Source organism: Ictalurus punctatus, chromosome 10 (genome assembly GCF_001660625.3).
Source record: "Ictalurus punctatus breed USDA103 chromosome 10, Coco_2.0, whole genome shotgun sequence".
Classification (NCBI taxonomy): domain Eukaryota; kingdom Metazoa; phylum Chordata; class Actinopteri; order Siluriformes; family Ictaluridae; genus Ictalurus; species Ictalurus punctatus.
In genome coordinates, this window is record NC_030425.2 from 10,999,994 (window position 1) to 11,024,121 (window position 24,128).

The 24,128-nt window shown below is 37.5% G+C and overlaps 1 protein-coding gene across 1 annotated transcript in view; it reads right to left on the minus strand.

The window, feature by feature from the left end:
* The window catches only part of nlgn1 (neuroligin 1), a 272,406-nt gene extending 258,399 nt beyond the window's left edge, over positions 1 to 14,007 (minus strand). Inside the window, exon 1 of the mRNA XM_053683249.1 lies at positions 13,904 to 14,007. The gene's annotated coding sequence lies outside the window, so the exon portion shown is untranslated. The remainder of the gene's footprint in view (positions 1 to 13,903) is intronic.
* Positions 14,008 to 24,128: the final 10,121 nt, after the last annotated feature.

Genomic DNA, 24,128 nt, shown 5'->3' on the forward strand with positions numbered 1-24,128 from the left:
AAAGTCTTGACTTAAAATATCTATAAAAAATTTGAAAAAACACCCAAATTATATACAACATGATGAGCAATAAAATAATGACCACAGTAGGTGGCGATCACCTTTAAGTCATTTGACGGCAATGAGAGTGCCAGAAAGCTACAAAGGCACTGAAAAATTTGAAGCTATTCAGAAGCCACAGTTATGAACAATAAACCATACATTCTGGGTTTTTTTTCTCTTTTAATTCTCTTTACTGCTCAGCAGCTGAAAAGCATACTCAATGAAACTGTAATTAAAAGCTTAGTTATACTTTTGATAACCAAGACACTTCTCATTAGACATAATGAAATGAATTTTAAAAATTGCTCATTAAATTAACCCCCTATTCATGCCTTTTTTTTTGGAAAGCTACAGATTCTGGGATATGATTCCATGGTGCATAGTTAAATCCTTCAGTCGATATAATAGGCTTTTCAATTACTCCTTTTAAGCCTCTAAAATGATCTCAATTTTAGATTCGTCTTTGTCATTAAAACAACCAAAGATTTTTTTGTTTTCTCATTACACCTTGAAGCTTATGAAGAAAAACCGACTTGAAGCTGCTTAATCATGAATAGCTTTCACTTTCCAAGTTACTGCCATTTATTTCACTTTCTGCTGTTTAATAAACAAATTTCATGGCATTCAAAGCAACCCCTAGCCTGTAAAAGATTTTATATACAGTTGTTTTCTTTTGACTTCCAGTCTGACTTCCTCTGTCCCGATTATTCCACATAGAACCTGAAGAAAAACACACCCTTATTAAATAACCCTTCTATAATAAATAATGCATATCTCCATTAAAAGGATTAGAATTTAGATGTCTAAAAGCAGGATGTATCTCGGCTGTTTTTCATACAGCGTTAGCCTGACTTAGCTCTTCTGAAGGGAAGCAGCCTGACCATTGTGATGTGATAACTCACCACAGTTAGTTTCTCTTAATCTCACTGCAGACCCAGGCTATGTACTCTTCCTGATCTACTGGCATAAATATCCACTGAATATACAACAGTCAGCCATAACATTAAAACCGGTGACAGGTGATGGGAATAACATTGATGATCTCATTACCGTGGCACCTGTCAAGAGGTGGCATATAATAGACAGCAGTCAGTTCTCGAATTTGATGTGTTGGAAGAAGGAAAAATGGGCAAGCAACTTTGACAAGGGCCAAAGTGTGATGCCTAGATGACTGGGTCACAGCATCACCATGCAGTGGTTAGTACCTAGCAAAAAAAAAAGTGGTCCAAAGAAGGACAACCGGTGAACCGGTGACAGGGTCAAGGACACCCAAGGCTCACTGATGCGAGTGAGGAATGAAGGCTAGCCCGTCTGGACTGATCACACTCAAGATCTATCGTAGCACAGATTACAGAAAGTTAATGCTGGCTACGACAGAAAGGTATCAGAACACACACTGCATTGAGGCTTGCTGCTTTTGGAGTTGCATAACCATAGACCGGTCAGAGTGCCCATGCTGACCCCTTTAAACCACCGGAAGCACTTACAATGGACAGGTGAGCAGAACTTGGCCAGAACTTGGAGCAGTGGAGTAAGGCCTGGTCTGATGCATCACTTTTTTTTTTACATTATGTGGATGGCCAAGTGCATGTGTTTTGCGTACCTGGGGAAGGGAAGGCACCAGGATGCATTATGGGAAGAAGGCAAGCTGGGGGAGTAAGTGTGATGCTCTGGGAGATGATGTTCTGCTGGGAAACCTTGGGTCCTGACATTCATGTGGATGATACTTTGACATGTAGCACCTACTTGAACACTGTTGCAAACCAAGTACTCCCCTTCATGAAACGGTATTCCTAACGGCAGTAGCCTCTTTCAATGCATACTGACACACTGCAAAAAGCGCTCAGGAATGGTTTGAGGAACATGACAAAGAGTTCAAGGTGTTGATTTGGCCTCCAAATTCCCCAGATTTCAATCCGATCGAGCATCAATAGGATGTGCTGGATAAACAAGTCCGATCCATGGAGCCCCACCTCAAAACTTACAGGACTTGGTGCCAGATACGCCAACATACCTTAAGAGGTCTTGTGGAGTTCGTGGCTCAACATGTCAGAGCTGTTTTGGCAGCACAAGTGGGACCTATACAATATTAGGCAGTTGGTTTTATTGTTATGGCTGATCAGTGTATAGTGGTATTTGCCCCCTTGAACTTGTCCACATTTTGTAGTATTGGAACCTGGAACTGAAAAGATTTCATGTTTACTGTTTCAAGACCATGAAAATTCAAATCAATTATATTAAAAAGTGAGCCAAAAGAATTCCACAAAGTAAACCACGAAACCAATTGAAAGCCTCCTTACCTAAAGACATATCTAGTGGGACTGTACATTGTTGCTTGCTGTATATACTGCTCACATGTATGAGTGTATATACACATTTATACATCCTGTATATACTCTTTATAAATCCCTGTATTGTTCTCCTTACTATCTCTTCTTTCTTTTTTTGGTGCTGCTGTGACACACTAATTTCTCCATCTGGGGATTAATAAAGTATTATCTTATCTTATCTTATATCTTTGTAGAAGCAGGAAATACTAAGATTTAATGAGGTCATGGACAATGACATGCATACATTTGACTTCTTATTAGTGAGACATTTACACGACATACCAATTTATGTAATGCCCAATGTGTACCCAAATGACATATTACTGAATATCTGATACTTTCTTCTTTCGTCTCTGATTCTTGGTTTCATGGCTCATCATTTTTTGTTTACTTATTTTTCCTGATTTGCACGAACTTGCAAAAGCCACAGTGCAGAAACATGTCTAGCCAACATCAGGACTACAGACTATATTCATACTGTAGATAAGTCTAAATGTTACATTAATATTTACATAGGGAAAGTTCCTCTTACTCTGAGGTGGGTTACACAGGTGCTTATGTTGATTTTCTGTGTGCACGATTCAGATCATGCCTCTGAGGTTTCCAAGTTTTTCTTGAGTAGACATGTCTGAGATTTTAAATAGCATCTACACCACTGCTTTTAAACACAAGTGCTTTTAAGCCTGAAAACATTTGCTTAATTTAATTCACTCTCCTATAAACAAAACATGCTGACAGTTTGAAGGATAAGCTTACCAAGCATGCATCTTCTCCATTTACATTTTAATTCAAAATTGAATCCATTAAAAAAGTTGATCCTTGAAATAAGCAATGTCTCCCATTAAAATGCTGCAAAAAAAAAAAAAAAAAATGTGTGCACTTTAAAGGGACAATTCTATTAACAGTGTCATATTTATGTATTTAACATTGCCCTCAAATAGCATTATATAGTTTGTGAGTGTATTTAAAACCCCAAACATGAATCTCAGCATGACATATTGTGGTTACATCAAACTGTCTGACAATGGACTTAATACTGCTCCTCGCTGGAGATGCTAACATGCAAAAAAAATGCCACCAAGGTCAGAGTTGTGCATAACTGAGACATCCCTCTGTTTTAATTAAACTTGTGGTAAATCTAGCAGAAGATCTGAATAGAGCTTACGCCTGTAGTTACGTCTGAGGTCTGAATATTTATGTGCACAATTTCTATATTAACTCCCCATTATGTGAAAATACAATGTTATATGTAAATTACATCTAAGCTACATCGCTTGAAGCTTGTTTGCTAATTGGGAAGATGTTGGCACAAATTGGATGACTGTTAATACGTGTTCTTAACATTCCACTTTTATAGTGTTTTAAGAAGTTTTGACAAACATTCATTCATTTCTTAGTGATAGTCAGTGCTACCTAGGTAAAAGACACTCTGAAAAGTAGGTTATGATGATTAATCACATGGCGAGAGTGTAGAAATTAAATAAAATCATCACCTGGGGGATGGTGCTGTCTTGCAACACTGATGGCTTGAAATCACACATTATACTGTAGGTTGGCTGAAAGTAATAGATTAATTTTAAAAAAGGCAAGCAAACAAGGTCATTGCAGCATAAATTGCACATGCGCCAACCTACAGAATGTATGGTATGTGCAGAGACAACAAATTGAAATCCTTGAAAACTGTTGAACTAAATGTGGAGTATTTCCCTCTTACTTCCTTTGATTTGTCACTGGAAGTGAAAAACTGTTTTATAAAAAATAGTATTGATTTAGAAAATTCAGGCCTTTTCATTTTAAAGGAACAAACAAACTGCAATTGTTCCTCTGAGACTTGGTTCATAGCAGCAAAATATATATCTGCCAATACTTTGTTTTCACTCCAGCTGAGCTTAGATCCAATTATGTGTAGGCAAAAAAAAAAAAAAAAACAAAACTTAGAGATAATGCGCTGTTTCTTACTCCCCCCCCCCCTCCATACCGCTGTCTTCTTCTATATCATGAACCACAAACAAAAGGCACCAGAACTAGGTCAGCATGTTCACCAAATTCTAAGCACTCAAGTACTAAGGGAAAAGATTGCTGGTGTGCTTTACATTGTTGCAGGATGTTAACCAAAACTTGTGCTGCATTCAAATAAGTTTGTGTTCACTGTGTTTATGAGAAGATTCCATATGAAGGTGAAGTTATATAAATAATATGAATGAACTAAAACTAACACATCTGATGACACCCCATCAATGTCACTGGAAGTTATTAACTTTTAGCAGGTGTATGTAGACTTACACCTACATGCACTAGAGCAGTGGTTTTCAAAATGGGGGCCCCTCGGGGGCTGCCAGGAGGCGCCCGGGGGGCCTCAACAATTTGGTGTGAAAAATGATTTCTCACTCTCAGACAACCACACACACACATTCAATTCCTAATATAATGTAAAGATGTAAGATGTAATTATTAATTTTTTTTAAAAAGGGGGATATATTCAGAATTCTGTATTTTTAATGTGTTTTAAATACATCTTGCAAAAGGGGGGCCTCGGTCGAATGTTAATGCCATTTGGGGAGCCTTGCCCTGGAAGAGTTTGGGAACCCCTGCACTAGAGTAATGTTATTCCCATCCACCACCCACATCTCCCCATCCTACAAAAGCTACTAACTGGGGAGGCTGAAGGATAATGCATAAACTTCAAAAATCCTCTTCCAGATACATGTGCTCAATGATGCCAATGATTGGCCACTGTTGCTGTGATTGACAGGGGAGAGTATGTGACCTGTCCCAGCCAGAAAACACAACCAGTATTCCTCCCTTGGTTCCCAACCATGTATGGATGGCTGTGGCATTTTGGGATTCAGTTGGTGAATGCTTTTCTATTGTGCCACACGGGAACCCCCATGTCAAATTGTCTTTAAACATTCTGTTTTCATCATGTACTTTTTTTTTAACAAGCCATATTACCACTTCATTAATCAGTCCAGAGAGGGTAAATGAAATAAAAGTCCATGATAGTCTATGAAATCTCTTCCCTTTCTCAGTGAGCTGCTTTCAGCTAAATAATTTACAGTACAGTTGCAATAAAAATTATTCAACCCCCATTGCAAATCCGGTTTATTGTCAAAATTTACAACCTTCCAGCTGTTTGCAATGAACAAGTCAAACAAAGCAATTGAAGCAGTTGATTTGCAATGGGGGTTGAATAATTTTGATTGCAACTGTACATGAATGCATGTGATAGGCCGTAACAAGAGGATCAGCTACAGAATCTGCGATGGTTCGGGTTTAAAAAACTGAAGTCAATTAAACATGCATTCATCTGCTCTGTTACAATATTTTTTGAGCGCTCATTTCAATTCACTGAACAACAGAAATTCTGGGTCTGCATCCAAACCATGGTGCACCAGTTAACGACTTTGCTTGGTAGGCCCATAAAAGTAATAAGCATTTGTAAAACAAATTGGTGTTCCATTTAGGAAGGAAATAAAACTTTGAATTATTAATATGCATTGATGAAAGCCTAAAAATATCATATTTGGGAAATTTGGGAATGAAAAAAGTCTAAAAGCTTTTTGTTTTAACTGATTAAAACCATTCAGTTTAAACTGACTGGAATTGCTGTAATATAGCTACTAAAAACCTGTAGTAACTAATTCTAGACTAAAATAATGCATTTTAGTCAAAAGTCAACATCCATATTAGAAATTAAAATGAACACTGGGGACTTGGTTTGTTTCCTAATAAAAACCACCCACAGGCGTTGGCTCTAATAGTGGCTCTGTGTGTTAACCACGGGGCAGAATGGAAGACAGGGCTTTCCTGTATATAATAGAGAGACATCCTGCTTGATTAATGATTACTGGGGTCAGATCTGCCATACTGCAGCATGACATGCCCTGTTTGGAGAAATTAATATACTGAGGCGATCTCCATCTATGAGAATTCCCCTTCCTGTGTCCATCAACATAACTGCTTGATCGCCGTCTGAATGTTTTACCATCAGCAAAGACAAAATCGATAGTGACTACTGCCCATGGATCCAACTTCACATCCCCCATCTTGTGCCCTGCTGCAATTTGCAACTGTTGTACAGGGCTCATAATGGTCAGCGAAGTGACTGTAGCTACACTTGTTAGAAAAAGCAAGTTGAAATGACTCAAAATGTTCAGGCGTGAGGCACAATAACACACTACTGATATGGTGAGGCATCAATTACTGTCAGAGTCGGAATGAATGACAACATCAGTGCTATTTATGCTCCCCAGCAGCCTTTTAAGCCACTACTTCAGCATGACAAGACATTAATTCATCAACCACAGCAATGACACTGGTTAGAAAAAGAACCCCAATGCATCCCCTCGTTCTCTCAGTGTGTGGCCAAAGAAGTCCGTATTTCGAAGCATGCATTTTTAACAGGCGCTTTGTGGCGTGGGATGCATGATTTATTCATGCCATTTGCTCGCCAGTTCCAAGTGATGTCTGAGTGCTGTGGCTCCATTAGTGACAAGGAGGCCTGGACTGCTCAGAAGGGAGCAAGAGGAAGGACATCACATCAAAACCAGCACCATTACTGAAACTTGGGTGGGAGCATATCATAAAACCGCCAACCAAACAGACCAGAAATCAGCTCCAGTCACTGCTCGGAAGGGGACAAAGTAATATACAGTACCATGCTTGCCCCAAACAGCAAACCCAGAGGTGTTGTTTCACACTACTGCTTAAATAGGGAGAGGAAAAGCACCTGGTGCCCAAAAGATACGGTGTGCAGGCAACCTCAGACTTGTCCAGCTCAAATCCTTTGAGTTCACTCCTCCCTGCGTGTTCCTTCATGTAACAGAATCAGCATTAAGTCTTGTGGTGCCAATGAGCAGTGAACCAGAACCTGCCTCTGCCTGCCTTTCTCATTCTGTTCTTCCATATGAACACCTCCACATTTTATTAGAATCCCTGTTCCTGGAGCAACACACTATCCATTCCCAGGTCAGGCAGGGTGGCACTTCCAAAACAAGTGCTAATAAAGTTCAACTTTTATGCTGGGCCTAGATTTTGAGACTGAATATGTCATCCTGAGCCTGGTATGTTTACTTTGCTTACTGCGTACCTGTAGTCTAGATGAACACAGCTCAGACAACTAAGCCCTCGAATCAGGATTACTGATCAATGGCATTGTCAACACTCTCGATTGAATGAGGTTGAAAGCTGTTTTTTTCTCTCAGCAATTTGTTGTCCATAGTGCCAGTACAATTGAAGAGTATTAACAGCTATTAATGCCTTAGGATTGAGTCATGCTGTCATTACTCAGTTATAATCCTCAAAGTGCACTCTGAGATCCACCTCAGGCCCACACAGACTGCATTACTCGTCTTCCCCCTCCTTTAACACAATCCTTGCTGACAACAAACAAAAGTGGTTCAGATATTTAGGCTGCATTGAAGACACACCAAAGAAATATGGATTTTTTTCAAACTGAACAGTTATTGCTTTGTTTCTTCAACCTAATATGAAAATCTGTTTGTCCCTGATGTTTCACTTTCTCGTTGTCTCTCAAACTTCCCAGTAAATTACATGCAAGTCTACCTTTGGGAAATTTTTGTCATAGTTTTATTCCATCCAAGATTCTGGAATAGCTGTAAGATGAATATTACTTCTATGACTCAAAAAATTACCTTGCACTCATGCTACATCACCCGTCTACCCAAGTGTCAGAAATATCTGGGTTAAAGCATATGTTACACTAAAACCAGGACATTACTAACAGCGTAACATGTTTCTAGCCTTTGTTAAAACTCATCCATTCATCTTCGGTTCTCTCCAAGGATGGTGAATGTACAATGAAACAATGAAAAATATGGGTATTGTGGCAAATAGTTTTAATCAATTAAAAGTAAATGTGTGACAAAAATCTACTTAAGTGAAAGTCAGAAATGATCTAAAGTGGATATAAAAAGTCTACACACCCCTCTTAATGTGGCAAGTTTTTTTTAAATAAAAGAATGACTTTAAGATAAACCATGTCTGGTATTTCCAAACCTCTAATGTGCAATTGCAAAGTATACAAATAACATGAAAAACAATCAGAAACTTTTATAAAATAAAAAATAAAAAAACAACTTACAATAGCCTAGTTGCATAAGTGTGCACACCTCTAAACTAATACTTTGTTGTAACACCATTAGATTTTATTACACCACTCAGTCTGTAGATCTATAGATTGACTTGGCAATATTTTCCCACTGGTTCTTATGAAAACATTCTAGATTCTGTGAGAGCATCTCCTGTGTACAGCCTGCTTCAGGTCACCCAACTGATTTTTAGTTAGATTAATGCTTGGGCTCTGGCTAGGTCATTCAAAAACATTGAGCTTCTTTTGGTTAAGCCATTCCTTTGTTGAGTTGGATGTATGCTTTGGGATACTGTTGTGCTAAAAGGTGAAATTCCTTTACATCTTCAGCTTATTAGACACTTGAAGGTTTTACACAAAAATTAGCTGGTATTTGTAACTATTCATGATTCCATCCACCTTTATAAAAGCCCCAGTTCTGGCTGAAGATAAGCAGCCCTAAAGCATGATGCTGCCACCACCATGCTTCACCGTGGGTATGGTGTTCTTTTGGTGATGTGCTTTTTTGTGCCAAATATATTTTTTAGAATTATTATGACTTCTGGCATTGGTCTTATCAGAGCATTTTGCCACGTGGTATGGGGTGATTTAGTTAGGCTTAGATGTTTTTTGTTTTTTTATGAGAAAGGGCTTCCCGCTAGCCACTAGGGTTGCACGGTATATCGGTACTATGGTAGTATCGTGATACTAAAGATTCAAATTACCGCCAATGCTGCTGTATTTTTTAAATGGTAGTATCGTCAATACGGTAGTACCATAAGTACTGTTATATGTGCAGCAGTTAAAGCCATTTTCGCTAAAACGACACATCTCACTGCTTTTGCAGGACACACAAAGGTTAGTGACCTTTCGTTTAACCTAAATTATTTACATTAATCTTTAAAGATATCCTGTTTGCTACCAAGCAAGCTTAGCCGTGTTTGCTAGTAAGCAAGCTAAAGTTATGCTAACCGCTGTGTGTAAATACTAAAATCGGGGTTCATACAAGGTGCTTGAATATAGCTTTTTGAAATGTAAGTACTGGAAAACCTTGAAAATGGACATTTTAAGCCATTTTATATCTAATGGTGCTTAAAAAGTGCTTGAAGTATAAAAATAATAAATACGAAATTGAAAATGCTTATTTTTGAAAGAACACAAATACAATTCTTTCACTCAAAATATGACTCCCCGCTGCATTTCCTCCCACTATTCACTCACTCGTTTTAACAGCGGCAGCTCCAGTGCACTTTTCAGATTCCTTTAGCGAACTTTTTTTTTTCTCAAAAAGCACCTTGCGACAAATCTAGCAACTTTTTTGGGCAAATCTTAGCTACTTTCCGTAGAAGAGAGTGGCCAGTACTACCCCGTGAGCGAAAGGTCCTGCTTTCCAGCTGCAGGTACACCTCTCTCAGCGGCTACACTCTTCAGTGAGCAAAATATCTGTATGAACCCTTTAAAATTAGCAATGTTTGATCGTAAGTGAATTAATTTCCAAATTCAGTTATTTATTCCTAATGTTGTGTACATTCTTAGTACTCTGAGGACAATTACCATCTGCATGATTTCACTGCTTGAGGGAACAATAGAGGAAATACGTGGCACATTGGAAAAGTTACTTGCCAATTGTATGATTGTTCTTGAGTTTTTCCAATAGCCAGTTATTCATTCTCATTAATAAAATATTCAGAGTGAAACTCTTATTTGTCTGTTTTCATTTATATCTATGTATTTCTGTAAATTTGGTTCATTTTGTAGATTTGAATTATGATTTAACACAGTATTGCATGGTACTGTGATGTTACTTGGTGTCATGATACTTCAGCTAGTATAGCATTGTAAGATATGTTTATGGTATCGTGACAACCCTAGTAGCCACCCTACGACATAGCCCAGACATGAGAAGAATACAAGAGATTGTTGTCACATGCAAAGAGTAATCAGCACTTGTCAGATATTCCTGCAGCTCCTTTAATGTTGCCGTAGGTCTCTTGGTAGCCTCCCTAGTAAGTTTTTGTCTTGTCCTATTACATATTTTGGAGGGAAGTCTTAGTGATGTCACTGTGGTGCTCCATTTTCTCCACTTGTTGATGATGGCCTTCATATTGGCCATTTTTGTTGGAAAAAAATGTGTACCTCCCTCCAGATCAATTTGTTTCAATAATGAGACTCCCTGGTGAGGCTTTGTCAGCTCTTTGCAGACCATGGATTCAGCAGTCAGATGGAACCAAGAAGATGTCAAGAAAATCCCACAGAAACAACCGATCTTCATTTGGGGTTAATCATAATAAATTAATTGATGACAGCTGTATGATAATTACTTTTGAACATGAGACTGAATGTAATTGATTCATTCCGAACACAGCCACATGCCCAATTATAAAAGGGTGTGCACACTTATGCAACCAGGTTATTGTTACATTTTTATTTTCCCTATGTTTCCCTAAAATGTTTCTGATGTTTTTTCATTTAATTTTTATATGCTGTAATTTCACGTTGATTGTGGGAAAAGTTCTGACATGATTTATCTTGCTTTCATTTTTTGCATCACAATAACATATTTAACTTATAATAACCATTTCAACAGGGGTGTGTAGACTTTCATATCCGCTGTAAATTTTAACAAATTCAAGTATTTAAGTGTAAAACGTTTTTTTTTAACTGAGGAAAAGACCTGACCACAAATTGATAATTCATACCTAGCTAGTTTTATCAGCAATCAGGCATAAGGAAAATATTCTTCCAACACATACAAACCTAGAATTTGGCTAATGTTTAGTAAACATTTTGGAATGAATACTAAGGCAAATTAGCAGCAAAAATAAAACTTAATACTAGATACTTTGAAAAGCTAACAAAATGTAACTAACTAGTTAATTAAACTAAATAAATTAATATCCTTACTCAGAATACTTCTGTAGCTTTGACAGCAAATTTTAAAAGCCAGTATTTTTTATTTTATTTTTTTTACATGGGAGGCATATGAGACACATTAATAATGGTATTTAAGAGTTGTTTGTATAGTTTGAAGGTCACAATGGTAAAAAAAAAAAAAAAAAAGAAACAAAAAGTATAAAGTATATAAATGTCTTTGTATCTTATTTGTATCTTTAGTTTTCATGGTCATCCACAGCTCTATACATTGTGATTCTTATTGAATGTCGGTAGCTGTTGAGTCTTTATGTAAAAAAAAAAGTAAAAAAGAAAAAAGTTTATTTTTTGCTTTGCTTTTTCACAATATTCCGATGACTCATGTTCATTACTGACAAGTCTGCAAAAGATTTATGAAAGCTTACGAAATACTTCTGAGATCAATAAGCATTCTTATTCCTCTGTGTCATACCTAAACAGCTGCCTTTACAAGCTGTTGTGAGCAATGCTTAAGCAATCCTTACAAATGCTGCAAAACAATATCCGTGGCATACAGATTCTGTTTCTATAAATATGTCTCTTTGCTTTCTGCACCCATGCAGAGCAAAAAAAATCTAACCTGCCTATTCCAGAAGCAGAATAAGCTTTGGTCATTATTTTGACTGTTTCCCCTTAGTCATTAGGAACACTTCAGTAATTTATTTAACACCAGGCTATTGTGATATGCTGAGTATTTGTCTGACTCGATTATGGATGTAGTGGCTGCTGCAAATAAAGCTTGCTTGTCAGCGATGGACACACACACAAGCACACAAACTAATGTTCCATATATCAGTACGTGTATCTGTTTTCGGATTTAAACCCAAAGTGGATGTGGCCTCACAAATATGTTCATATGTGATATAAAAAAATTCAGTTGGTACCATTTCCCAAAATGTAAACAGCTTAATTTATACAACTACAACCCTGACCAGGCAGTTACTAAGGATGAATGAATGAAATGCATCATTCACATTCATTTGAAAGAATGTGGTCTTTGCCCAACAACTGACCACTCACACCCACATGAAGGTAAAAACCTCTGTTTCACGTATACACAGTCTCAGCCAGATACTCTGTATACATTTCTGGCAAGCTTTTAAAATTATTCAGCAACAGTAATTTTTTTTCTCATGGGGTCAAAACTGCCAGATATTCCTATCCTTGTTGGGACATTTGGTCCCCACCAAGATCAGGAAAAAAAGACCAGGCAACATTTTTTCAATCGTCCTCTGCTCAGATTTGATGAGCTGGTGCCCAATGTAGTCTCAGGTGCCAGTTCTTGGCTGACAGGAGTGGAACCCGACGTTTTCTCCTGCTGTTGAAGCCCATCCACCTAAGGTTTTGGTGTGTTGTGGATTCGGAGATGCTTTTCTGCTCAACACGTTTGTAAAAAGTGGTTATTTGAGCTACCATAGCCTCCGCGTGATTGGCTGATTGGGGAGTCTCCCAAACGAAAGGTGTGCAGATGTTCCTAATAATGTGTAGCCAGCGAGCATATTAAAAACATGCCCATACAAACATGGGGTTCTGCAATACAATAAACTGCTATTGTAGTGTTATAAATACAGTATAATGTTGAGAAATATTGACAAGAGTGTATTTTATTTTCATGGCAGCTGTTGAGACTGGTATTATGCCATGGCATTAAGTATAGCATATCATGTATTTTAAGTCCAAATTATCCAAATGTAATGTAAGCAGAAAATCACAAATCCTTTCACAGGGTTCTACAAATTTAGACTATATTTTAGATGGTGCAAACTATTTTTTACATAGTAAGGGTTTCAAAATGGCTGGCATACAACCAAATGCAAATTAAAACATTTTTTTTTAAGAGCATTTTTTTTTTTTGCCTTGTGCCGTTCTCTTAGATAATGTGAAATGTTGGCAAAGAAAGAAACACACTCAATGCTTATTAAACAAATAAGCATATTTCCCCCAGCTGAACTGTATATGCTCTCGACTCTTAAGCATGTAGCATTCTCTGTGGTGCAGTTACTGACTAAGTAATCATGGAAGCGGGAGATGTAGCTAATAAAATCCTCAGTGTATGGTCTAGCTGCAAATATAGTGTTTATGTTTAATGGTAAAACATCAAGTTAGGTTTTTCAATCAGGTGGCTTATAGCAGTGGAAGTACTAGAAGGAAAAATGACAGCTGTCTATGTGGAAGTATACCTAATCCACACACACTCTTACTGATTACAGCAACACTGCATTTGGAAAGCTCATGAATGACTATATTTATTACATTTATTAGTCTAAAATAGACTTGAGTCTAAGGCTACTTTTTTCCCCAGAACTGTGTAGACACAAAATATGATCATGGAATCATACCTGAGCCACTTTCATATGTGGTCCTATACCGGATACATATAGATTTAGATTGAAATTCATGTGGCTTTCCCCCAACAAGTATGTGCATATCACAGTCATCGCCATCATCCAGTGTCAACAGCACAGCAAAACAACATGAAGATAGCAACAGCAGTCACTATATTCAGATGAAGGATGGGGAAATGGTGACTTACTTTATATTTTTGTTGAATGGATTCAAGCTAAACTGGAAGGAACCTACTGAAACTGAGAACTGTAGTGTCCAACCTTATCCGCAAAGGACCTGTGTGAGTGCAGGTTTTCATTCCAATCAAGCAGGAGCCACACCTTAGTCTATTGAAAGCCAAGATCAACTGATTAAACAGGTGGAATCAGGTGTGGCTCCTGCTTGATTGGAATGAAAACCTGCAACTACACCGGCCCTTTGAGGATAAGATTGGATACCCCTGCACTAGTTCCAATCTGTGGAGAAAACACACAGCACAAAACTATGCCTCTTAGAGTGATTGGCTACTCTCAATTGCACCATTAGTGCCCTGTCCAGGACATCCTCCAATCTCTCAGTGCTTCTGAGATGTGTTGATGTTTAACAAACACCTTTGGCAGCGTGATGTCATTATGTCCTCATTCAGCCCACAGACCCAGAACCTTCAAATCTAATTCCACCCATTAATGAGTTTTTTTTTCTAGTAAAGTAGTATGGTTAGATGATGTTTCACTTCCTTCTTTGTTTCCAGCATCCATTGTTCCAAATGTAGTCATACAAAAGCATAGTTATAGTATACAAAGTGCTAGTCCTGAGGCAACTCTGAGGCATTATATTTTTGCCTTAAAAAGTATGAAACAATTTCTTCTTCTAGAAGTTGATAGGCTCTTTATTGCTAAGAAATTCTGTTGCAGCTCTACTGCCACCATTTTACCATCAGCGGCATGTTGTGTGTAAATACAACAAATGATTGAGAATCTGTTCGAGCATGCAGCTATCAACTATCATCTAAGTCCTATATGGTGAGGTTGATATGAATATCAACAAGCAGTTCCTTAGATCAGAGTTTATTACAGCATCTCACTGGGTTATGCAAATACAGCAAAGAAGAAATGATTGATTTATAATCCCACTATCTAGTGTCAGCCAAAACAGAATGGGGTTTTTTTTTAGCCTCTCAAGGTTTCTTCATAATGGTAAGGAATTTTCCCTTGCCAGTGACGTCTCTGGCTTGCTCATTAGTGATCTAAATCTACATCTGAATTTGTGTAAAGCTGCTTTGTGACAGGCCTTTTTTTAGACTCACTAAAGAAATCAAATTTAATTGAACACTGTATGTGTGTATAATAAGCATAGCAAACTTGCATTTGACATTTCACACAGTAAATTTGAATAAGATTACTTTAACAGCAAGGTAAATATCAGGGGAAGAACAGATAGCTCTGGACTGTAGTTCATACAGACCCATTCATCACACTGCATACATTCTTTCCTTGCACAAAAAAAATTATGTAAGTCAAAACGGTAGGTCTTGGTGATAAGATGCAAATCATCTGCGCTCTTCTTTAATTCTTTTCTTCATAACACAGACCTTGCTGTCCGTCGGGGCTTGCGATTTATGGCTATAACTTTCAGCAATCAAGCTCAAACATTAGAAGACTACTTACATAATCTTGTATTCCCTGCTGTTTAAACATTATAATTAACTAATTATTTGAATCAAGTGTGTAAAAACAGTGAAAACACTCAAAACTATGCCACACTGATGCCTTTCAGGACTACACTCTGACTTAATGATCCTGTACGCTAATTAATGATGATGACAAACATTTTGACACTAACACTTAATAAAAGTTTGCAAAAAATCCCACTGAGATATAGAGTATCTGAATAGTCTAACATAGCAGAGATGCCAGATGAAAACATCACCTTGATCTGAAGAATATCTGATTTGTCAGAATAAATAAATGAAAATCTGTGTTGTCATTTAACAAAGAAAAACCTGCAATTGTCAGTATGGTAAAGTTTTCTAAGAAGATGTTTATTTAACATTCATGAGAGGATTATCCAGTAAAAGAGCTTTTTAATTTTCAGTACGTTTTCCGCCAAGGGAGAGCCTTCAGGACAAAGAGCTTTGTGGTTTCTCAGTAACATGAAAGCTCTGGGTGTTTTTTAATTTATTTTTATTATTAACATTAACATAAATAGAGAGAAAATGAGAGGTTGGTAAGGGAATGACTGGTTACAGCTTCTAGGGCTGGGCAATATATCGATATAATATCAATATTGTGATAAATGATTACACGATACACTTTTCTGAGATATTGTTGGTATGGTGATGTATTTTGTTTTTTTTTACATTTTTAATAATTACAAATTAAATACTACTGAATGGATGCTGTTGATCTGACACATTTTTTTTTAAACCTAATCTTTGTCTTTGTAGGCATTAAAGAAAAGTATCGTCAAACTCAGTTTAACAGGTTTTTTTGGTCTATTTTATTATTGTTTTGTGGACTGTTTGTTAGCTAAATTATATATCGTGATACACATCGCATATTGTAGAAATATCCTTAAGTATGGTGATATGATATTTTTGACATAACGCAAAGCCCTAATAGCTGCTCTAACGTAAGTGTTGACACAGGAACTTGTTTTGTGTTATGTTTCATTCTTTAATTAATTTAAAAAATGCAATCATTGGCAAGTCGCTGTGGTATAAGAGGGATAAAACACTTCAGGATGTGCTGTTATTGGAAAGTAACCAACTTCAGGGTGGTAAAGGCCCTCTGCTTTATATCGGGCTGCACCACACCAACTGTAACAGCACACCCCATTGTGTTTTAATCCTGACTTATTGGAATGCCTGCCTTTCTTTAGTTCACCAGACCATTGAATGGACTGATTTACCACCATATTCAGACACCCTAAAAGAAAAGAAGAAGAAAAAAAGACAGCATGGCAGATCCAACTGCTATTGCTGTGCTAATATGTTTTGAGCCAAGGATACAAAAAGCATGTTGTTTTTTTGGGTGTGATAAACCATTTTATTCAACTGCCCTTGAGGAGGAGAACAGGATGCGCCCATTTCCGTCACCTCTGACACAATGCTCAAATATTTGTATTTGAAAATGTACTTTTCTCTTTCATCTGGTTTCCACACATGTATCTACTCTTTCAGAATACAAGTGACCTGCCAGTCCAGGACCATGCTTAAAAATGCAAATCCCTCTACTGCTAAAATCCATTAATACACTTGTGTAGAAATGATGAAACCTTTTACAGTAAGCCTGAACTTTGAGTGAAATAGGAGCCTATAAGCAGCAGAAAATAATAGTGTTATTGTATACATACACTTCTGGTTTTGTGAGAATGAAGCTTAATGCTGTGCAGTGGCTGAGGGCAGAGACTGCAGAAACTATATACTGTATATTTCTGATTTCTTAGGACCCCCTCCTATAAGCCTTTCCCCTAGCCCAGGAGAAGGTCTACAACACAGCATATAATGCCTAACAACACACTAATCTTGCATAAAAATTTGGTTTGATTCTGCCCTGATAGGAGGAGTTGGTCTGACTCCACCCCCTGGACTTTGGGTTCTGCAGCAAAGGGTACTTGGAGAAAGCAAAAAAAATTACTGGTCATACATCTGGTAACATTCCAGTGGTATTTTCATCTGCTGCACTTGTTTAACGGTTATCCTTTTTATAGCTTTATCAAGCTGTTTACTTGTTTTTGTAATATGCAACTAATATAATTGTGTTCTTGTCTCATTTTGTCGAAAGACAAATTAAAGTGGGCAAAATTATTCCTTTGATTTTGACATTCACAATGGGGGAGGGGGGGTAAATTTATACTGAAACAACTCGTATTGTTACAATGAGAAACATCCTAAGGGCACTGTTGGATACGGTATTGTGAGTGACCAGCAGGAGAGAGGAGAAGAAGTGAAACACAGTTGCACGTTTCTCTGAGGAATACATTATTTCTCTTGTATACCACAAGTCTATAAAACTTTGAAAGAAATACCAGTAGGAAGGTAACCTAAATAATATGTTAAAAATCTAAATATTAAATCAAATTTAAAAAAGCGGCCAGGAGACATGCCTGGAGATGGCTCCTGAGATTTGTAGGCTAGCGTCTGCCCTTTTAACACTTATTTTTTTCTACAAAGCTGAAATGTGGCTTCATCCAAATTTATTGCATCACCACTCTCTCTAGGCACAAATCCAAAATGTTCCTAAATCGTCGATGCAACATTTGGTTTCCCATCGCAGCGGCAGAACCCGGAGTGAAATCGCAGAATTCGCCTGACTGGATTTTGTCACACTCAAACAAACCCGTGCCAAACTAACAGACAGCACCATATAATGCGTTTGATTATGATTACGTAATTGGTGTATTATCATAAAATCTCCCGCTATACGCTAGGCTATAAATACAAATGAATATTGCAGCTGTTATTATTATTATTACACTTGTATACAAAATGTTGTACTTTATACTTGTCATAGTGCCCACTCAAGCAGAAACATTAACGTGACGTTTGATGTGATGCCACTGCAGGTGGCACTCCACCACCACGTTGGTGCGATCGTCATGGTCACCATCACAGCCTTATTGGTATGTAAAACTTAATAGCTGGATGGATTTGGCCTTCAAATAGAACTGAAGAACCAAATTTATTTATTTATTTGATAATTCACTGCTGGATGTGAAAAATATCCTTTTCATATTTACAATAATGTTCCATTTTTAAGTTTGCAGTGACACTAAAGTGATTCACTCTTACAAAATGCATGTGTTTTTAAATTGGCACACAGGAATGTATTGCACAGTAAAAGCCGGTTTTCATAGATATACTAATTATCTAACTGCGGCAGAAACGTGGCAGTGAGTTTTAATTTCAGAGTGGTATGAGACTAGTGTAACAATGGCTTGCAAGTGTTTGGAACACCGTATGAGAGGCAATTCGACTGGCCATAGACGAGGACGAGTCTGGACACAGCAGAAAACTGAGAGTGAATCATTGCATACCCTTGGGGCTTCAGCAGCACCTACTCAGTCTTGCTGGACATGGGGAGAGCAAACAAACATTAGTGGCCCTGAAGAAAATAGCAGGGGACCAATGGAGGTTTCAATACTCGGCACGGTGAGTAAGTACTTAAGAGGTGCCATATTTGCTCCAAGATTATTGCCGAGAGAGTCAGACAGACAGCTATCACAAAGACACCAATACACTCCACGATCCTGCTATAAACATTCTCAAAAAGCGCATACTATCTTTTCTGTACTTTTAAAAATGCTTTCCACAGTGCCATGGATATATCCTATTGAGGAGAGATTTCTGTTTGTGAGTGCAATGAGATAAGATAATCTATCGTGTTATTTATGTATTCATTTATTTATTTAGGAAAAAGATTCGGGTTAGAAGTCAATAGTGCAGACTTCCTTTTCTTTGAGAAACAGTATTGTATGCTACATAAAAGTAGCTTTTACAGGATATGCTTTCTCCATGAATGCATAGAAATGTATGGAATGTATAGAATCCTAAGGCATGTAATATGTACTGAAAGAATGAGCTCAATAGAAACCATACATACACAATTTTGTCTTTAATTTGTTTAAAAAAAAGGCAAGAATAGCTTGTGTAAACAAATAATAATAATAAAAAAATTGCCTCACCATCCACAGTACCTTGCTATAAACATTGACAGCTTTTGAAATTTTCTTAGTGTATTATTTATTTTGTTTTCTTTCAAACCATTTCAGCTTTACAACTGTTGGTTTACACTTACAGACAGAAGCCTTATTCAAGCAGTAGTCTCAGTGTGAAGTCTGTAATAAAATATTTGCATGTCTCCCCTGTGACAAAGCACTTTCAACCAGATGGCTATAAATTAAGGCAGAACAAGCACATTTCCAGCAGGTTTCACTTTTGAGCAAATCCAGATTTTTGCACAAGTTTCATGATATTGTGGCATATGTGCATTTATACTTTAAGCTTTATACTTGAGTATATACTGTAGTGTATATATATATATATATATATATATATATATATATATATATATATATATATATATATATATATATATATATTGTCATGTGGCTTCTTTTTGAAGATTATGATAGATTAAAATGACAGATTCAGGGGTATCTTAAAACGTTTACACATATCTTAAATCCCTTATCAATGATATTGAGAAAATCTAAAACTGGCAGAGAAAATCTATAACTGATGATTGACCAAAAATTTACCTTACATTCATAAAAAGTAGAGCAGGAACAAGGAAGTCATTTACATTAGTTGCATTACTGACTGGTGAGCTGTTCATCAGAACATTTTCAAGTCACTTGGTTTAATAACTTCTCCAAGTTCTCTAATAAAATCAGTAGGCTTTGGTAACTTGGGTGCTAGATTATGTGGTTTCAAAGTGTTTCAAAGTGCTGGCCAGAGGATGATGGGTTTCCCCTGCTGAGAACTGGTTCATTCCAAGATTTATCGTTCCTCAGCTTGTCTATCCTAGTAATATTTTCCCTTTACTTGCCCACTGGGGGTTAAGTCACTGAAGATTTTACAGCTGTTTTGAGATTATGTTTAGCATTAAAATAAGTAAAATTCAAAATAAAAAGTCAATTTTTTCCATGGTCTTCTCTGTGGTTAAAAGCCACTCTCTCTGAGATGTCCCAGTCATTAATAAAAATCGTGTTGCTCCCTGAGTGCAAATAAAAAGTGCTAAAACTTCCTTCTCTTTAAACAGACAAACGGCCTGATATGATGATTGTGACGGAAACCAATCTCAATTTTTTTTAATCTGATGTTAAAATTGGGGCTGTTTCTAGGCAATAATCTAGGTTTTCTATAACGAGAGTTAGTGCTTTGATTTGCCTTTCCAGTAACTCAAATTCTTTGCTCAGTACCTGCAGTTTATAGTCCTCCTCAGATGCCATTCACCAAAAATAAAGTAGATAGGAAACTTTCATCATACATTCATCTTCAGTAATTGCTTTATTCTGGTCAGGCTCAGCGTGGACCTGGAGCCAATCTACTTACACATTTTTAGAAAGTGGGTGGAAACCAGAGAACCCAGAGGAAACCCATGCTCACTGGGGGAGAACATGCACAGAAACTTCTCACAGACAGTAACCGGAGCTCAGGATCGAACCGTTGAGACTGGAGCTGTGAGGCAACAAAAAGCTAACTTAACTAGTCAGTCCATAATTTTCTGCCCTCTCTCATCAACAAGGCATAAATCTGCTGCACGCTGGATGTTCTGATTTATTATCCCCACCTGCAACCAACAATCATGCCGTGGTCAAAGTCACTGAGATCACATTCTTTCTGTAGTTTAATGTCTGATGTGAACCTTAATTGAAGCTCTTGACCTGTATCTGCATGACTTTATGCATTGCTCTACTGCCACATGATTGGCTGATTGGATAATTGGATGATCAATTGTCCTCAATAAACATTACTGATCTTTTATTGTGCGCTCAGAAAGACACACAGATCCAAAGCCTGACAACACAAACAAGCAAGGTTCATTAGTACAAACACACCAGAGTGCTAATGTCCATGAGAAAACCTTTCTAGTGGTTTGGAAAGAAAAACAGAATAGGATGAAATATAAGCAGTCATTTGTCAGAGATTTCCCCTCGCACTGAGCGCCGGGGCAAGCAGCATGCTCAGCAGCCCGTAGCACGACAGCGTGTGCTTCCGGGTTGTTAAACTTTTGTTTACTTGCATCTGCCTGCACGCCCATTATGTGACATCTTTCCTGTGGCAGACAATTAATCCGCCAAGCAAAAAACAGAAATCCAATGAAGAACTAATGCAGGAAACAGGCGCAGAAGCGATTAATGCACCTGCTGCAGTTAGCTAGCTAGCTCAGGTGAAAGGCCGCTCCTATTGTCAGATCTGACAAGAATGGGTTACCTGTTTGACAAGCCATCATTGTGTTCTCTAATCCAATAGTCGACAGGGCCTGCTGCCTAAGAAGTCTTGTCAGCAAATTGAAGCAGTGCTCCTGTAGGCATGGATCAAGGCCTGGCACCACACGGCCATGTTCTCAGTGCATTTGGCCTAGCTCCAGGGTAATTTTCATAAGGACAAGTAAACTATGGGGCAGCACTAGACAGAGCGTGCAGGATGATATCCCTGCAAGCATGAGCTCTCAATGCGTGCTCCGAATACTAATGTATCCATAAAGCAAACTCGCAGCCGTCTGATCAGGCTACTTCCAGCATTCTCAAGGGTTCCTTTAGCCATTTTTAAGAGTGTTTCCGCTCTTGACATTTAAAGTATAGAAAAAAGGGAAAAAAAAAAAAAAAAAAAGGCTTCGTAAATACTGTTCTTATCTAAATCTACGGGCTTACTGGTTCTAATATCCCAACAGTGCAGTGATGCATACTAACAGTTATGAATAGGTCATAAAGTCAAACATTTCTTGGTTGTTTGGCTGTGAAGCAGAAACGAGGAGAGATGAAAAATAAACGTTTCCTCTTAAATAACCGGCAAGCTTTTGACGCTTTTACCACTGCTTGGGAAACAGGAAATTAATGAATAACACAGCACAAGTAATAACTGACCATAAAAGTTGGACACATATAATCAGCCGATTTTTTTTTTTATCGTTTCACTAAAGAAAGCAGCAATTTTGTTCATAAAAAAAGCAGAGAGAATTCAGGCAGAATGTTTTAGGACAGAACAATAAAAAAATCCAGGAGAAATAGAGTCATTTTGCTATGTATGGCCTGTAATTAACTATCAAGCCCTCTGGCCCCACTCTTTGTTTTTATTTAATGGCACGTCGCATTTATTCCAACCCCTTAATTAAGTTTGTACAAAAAGGTTTAGGGTTGAGTTAGGGTTCAGAGAAAACAATTGGATATTAATTGTTAGTGGTGTAATGTTGGTGCACTTTACAAAATCAGTAGAACAAACCACACACCAAAAAGCTGAATCAGCTGCTTCCTATGTACTGTAGTCATAGTACAGTTCTGTATGTAATCTCAAATGTTGGATATAATTATCTGTAACACTCAAAATTACTGAATCTTTGGGAAATAAAAAGTGAATCTGAACAGTCAGTACTTGATGCTGAGTATCATAGTAGACAAGCAATGTGTCTATACGCATTTCCAGAACTCTTCAGATATAAAATCTTACATGCGTTGTTAGATGGCTCCATGGATTTGTGAATTGTGAATAAGATCTAACTCTTTCAGTCAATTACAAACTCACCAGTCAGACAGGTAAGACCTTTTTTTTTTCTCTGAAACTTTTTTATTTGAAATTAAGAAATGCTAAGCTTACCATAACTTCCCTTAAGTGGAAGTTAAGTCTTTTTTCTTAGCCAAACATAGAGAGAAAAAGACTGATAAGAGTCTTTAACACTGGTTCATGTTGCATGATGACCTGACAAATCAGACTTTGATTTGATTTGTGTATAAAATGATTTCCTTTCATATAAGACAAAGATTCTCAACTCTTTTATCAGTGGATTCTGATTATAAATTGACCAAATATCCAACATGATCAAATCAGTTGAAATAATATTTTATGACTTTATTATTCATGTAACTATGCCACAATTGAGCCCTAACCGTGATGACAACTGACCAAGGCTGGCTTCAACTTGTTTGTAACCTTTACCACCATAGTTGCCCTGGGCCCTCTGCATTGTGAGTACACCTCCAGCTCATAGCACATGAGCCAGTAATCCAGGAAAGCGAGAACATAATCTCAGGACCAGCAATAATAGCTGTAGTAGTCAGGATCTTTTTGTTAAGAAGTTAAGAATTACATCATCGTTGGACGAATTTTCCGCAAGCCGTCAAAAGAATGTATCGCCTATTCAAACAGCTCTGCTTTCCAAGAGGGAGAGCACTAGTATAAACAAACCCTGTCTAGAGTAAAGTCCCTTAAGAGGGTTTTGTTGAGCTGACAAAATAGGGAAGTGCAAAGCCCCATGAGCAGCAACTGTAAACTGGAGTCTAGCCCATCTTACAAAACAAAAGATAGAGTAAAAGAGAGGATAGCATACAAGCAACATATTAATGTGTACTGCCTCGGGGTTTTGCTTAGTACAGGATGAGGTCAAGTAAACAATTAGAATAATTACATTTCCCGTTCTATGCTCATTCCTTAACTAGACTGCTCTGAGCTCTCAGAATAAGCTTATTATTGGCCACTTATTAGAACAGGATAGGTAGCTAAGGTACATGGTGTAATATTTATTGCCCATTTAATACCTGTAAGAGGTTCCATTTGGTTCTATTAAGTGACAAAGTGAGACAACAAGACCGTATTTTATAACTAAGAGAAGACTGGTTTAAATCCAGCCACAGTTTGAATCCTGATGGTGCCACAGCCGTCCAAGAGAGCAAAATTGTCTGTGCTTTTTGGCTGGGCGAGATGGCAGTACCCG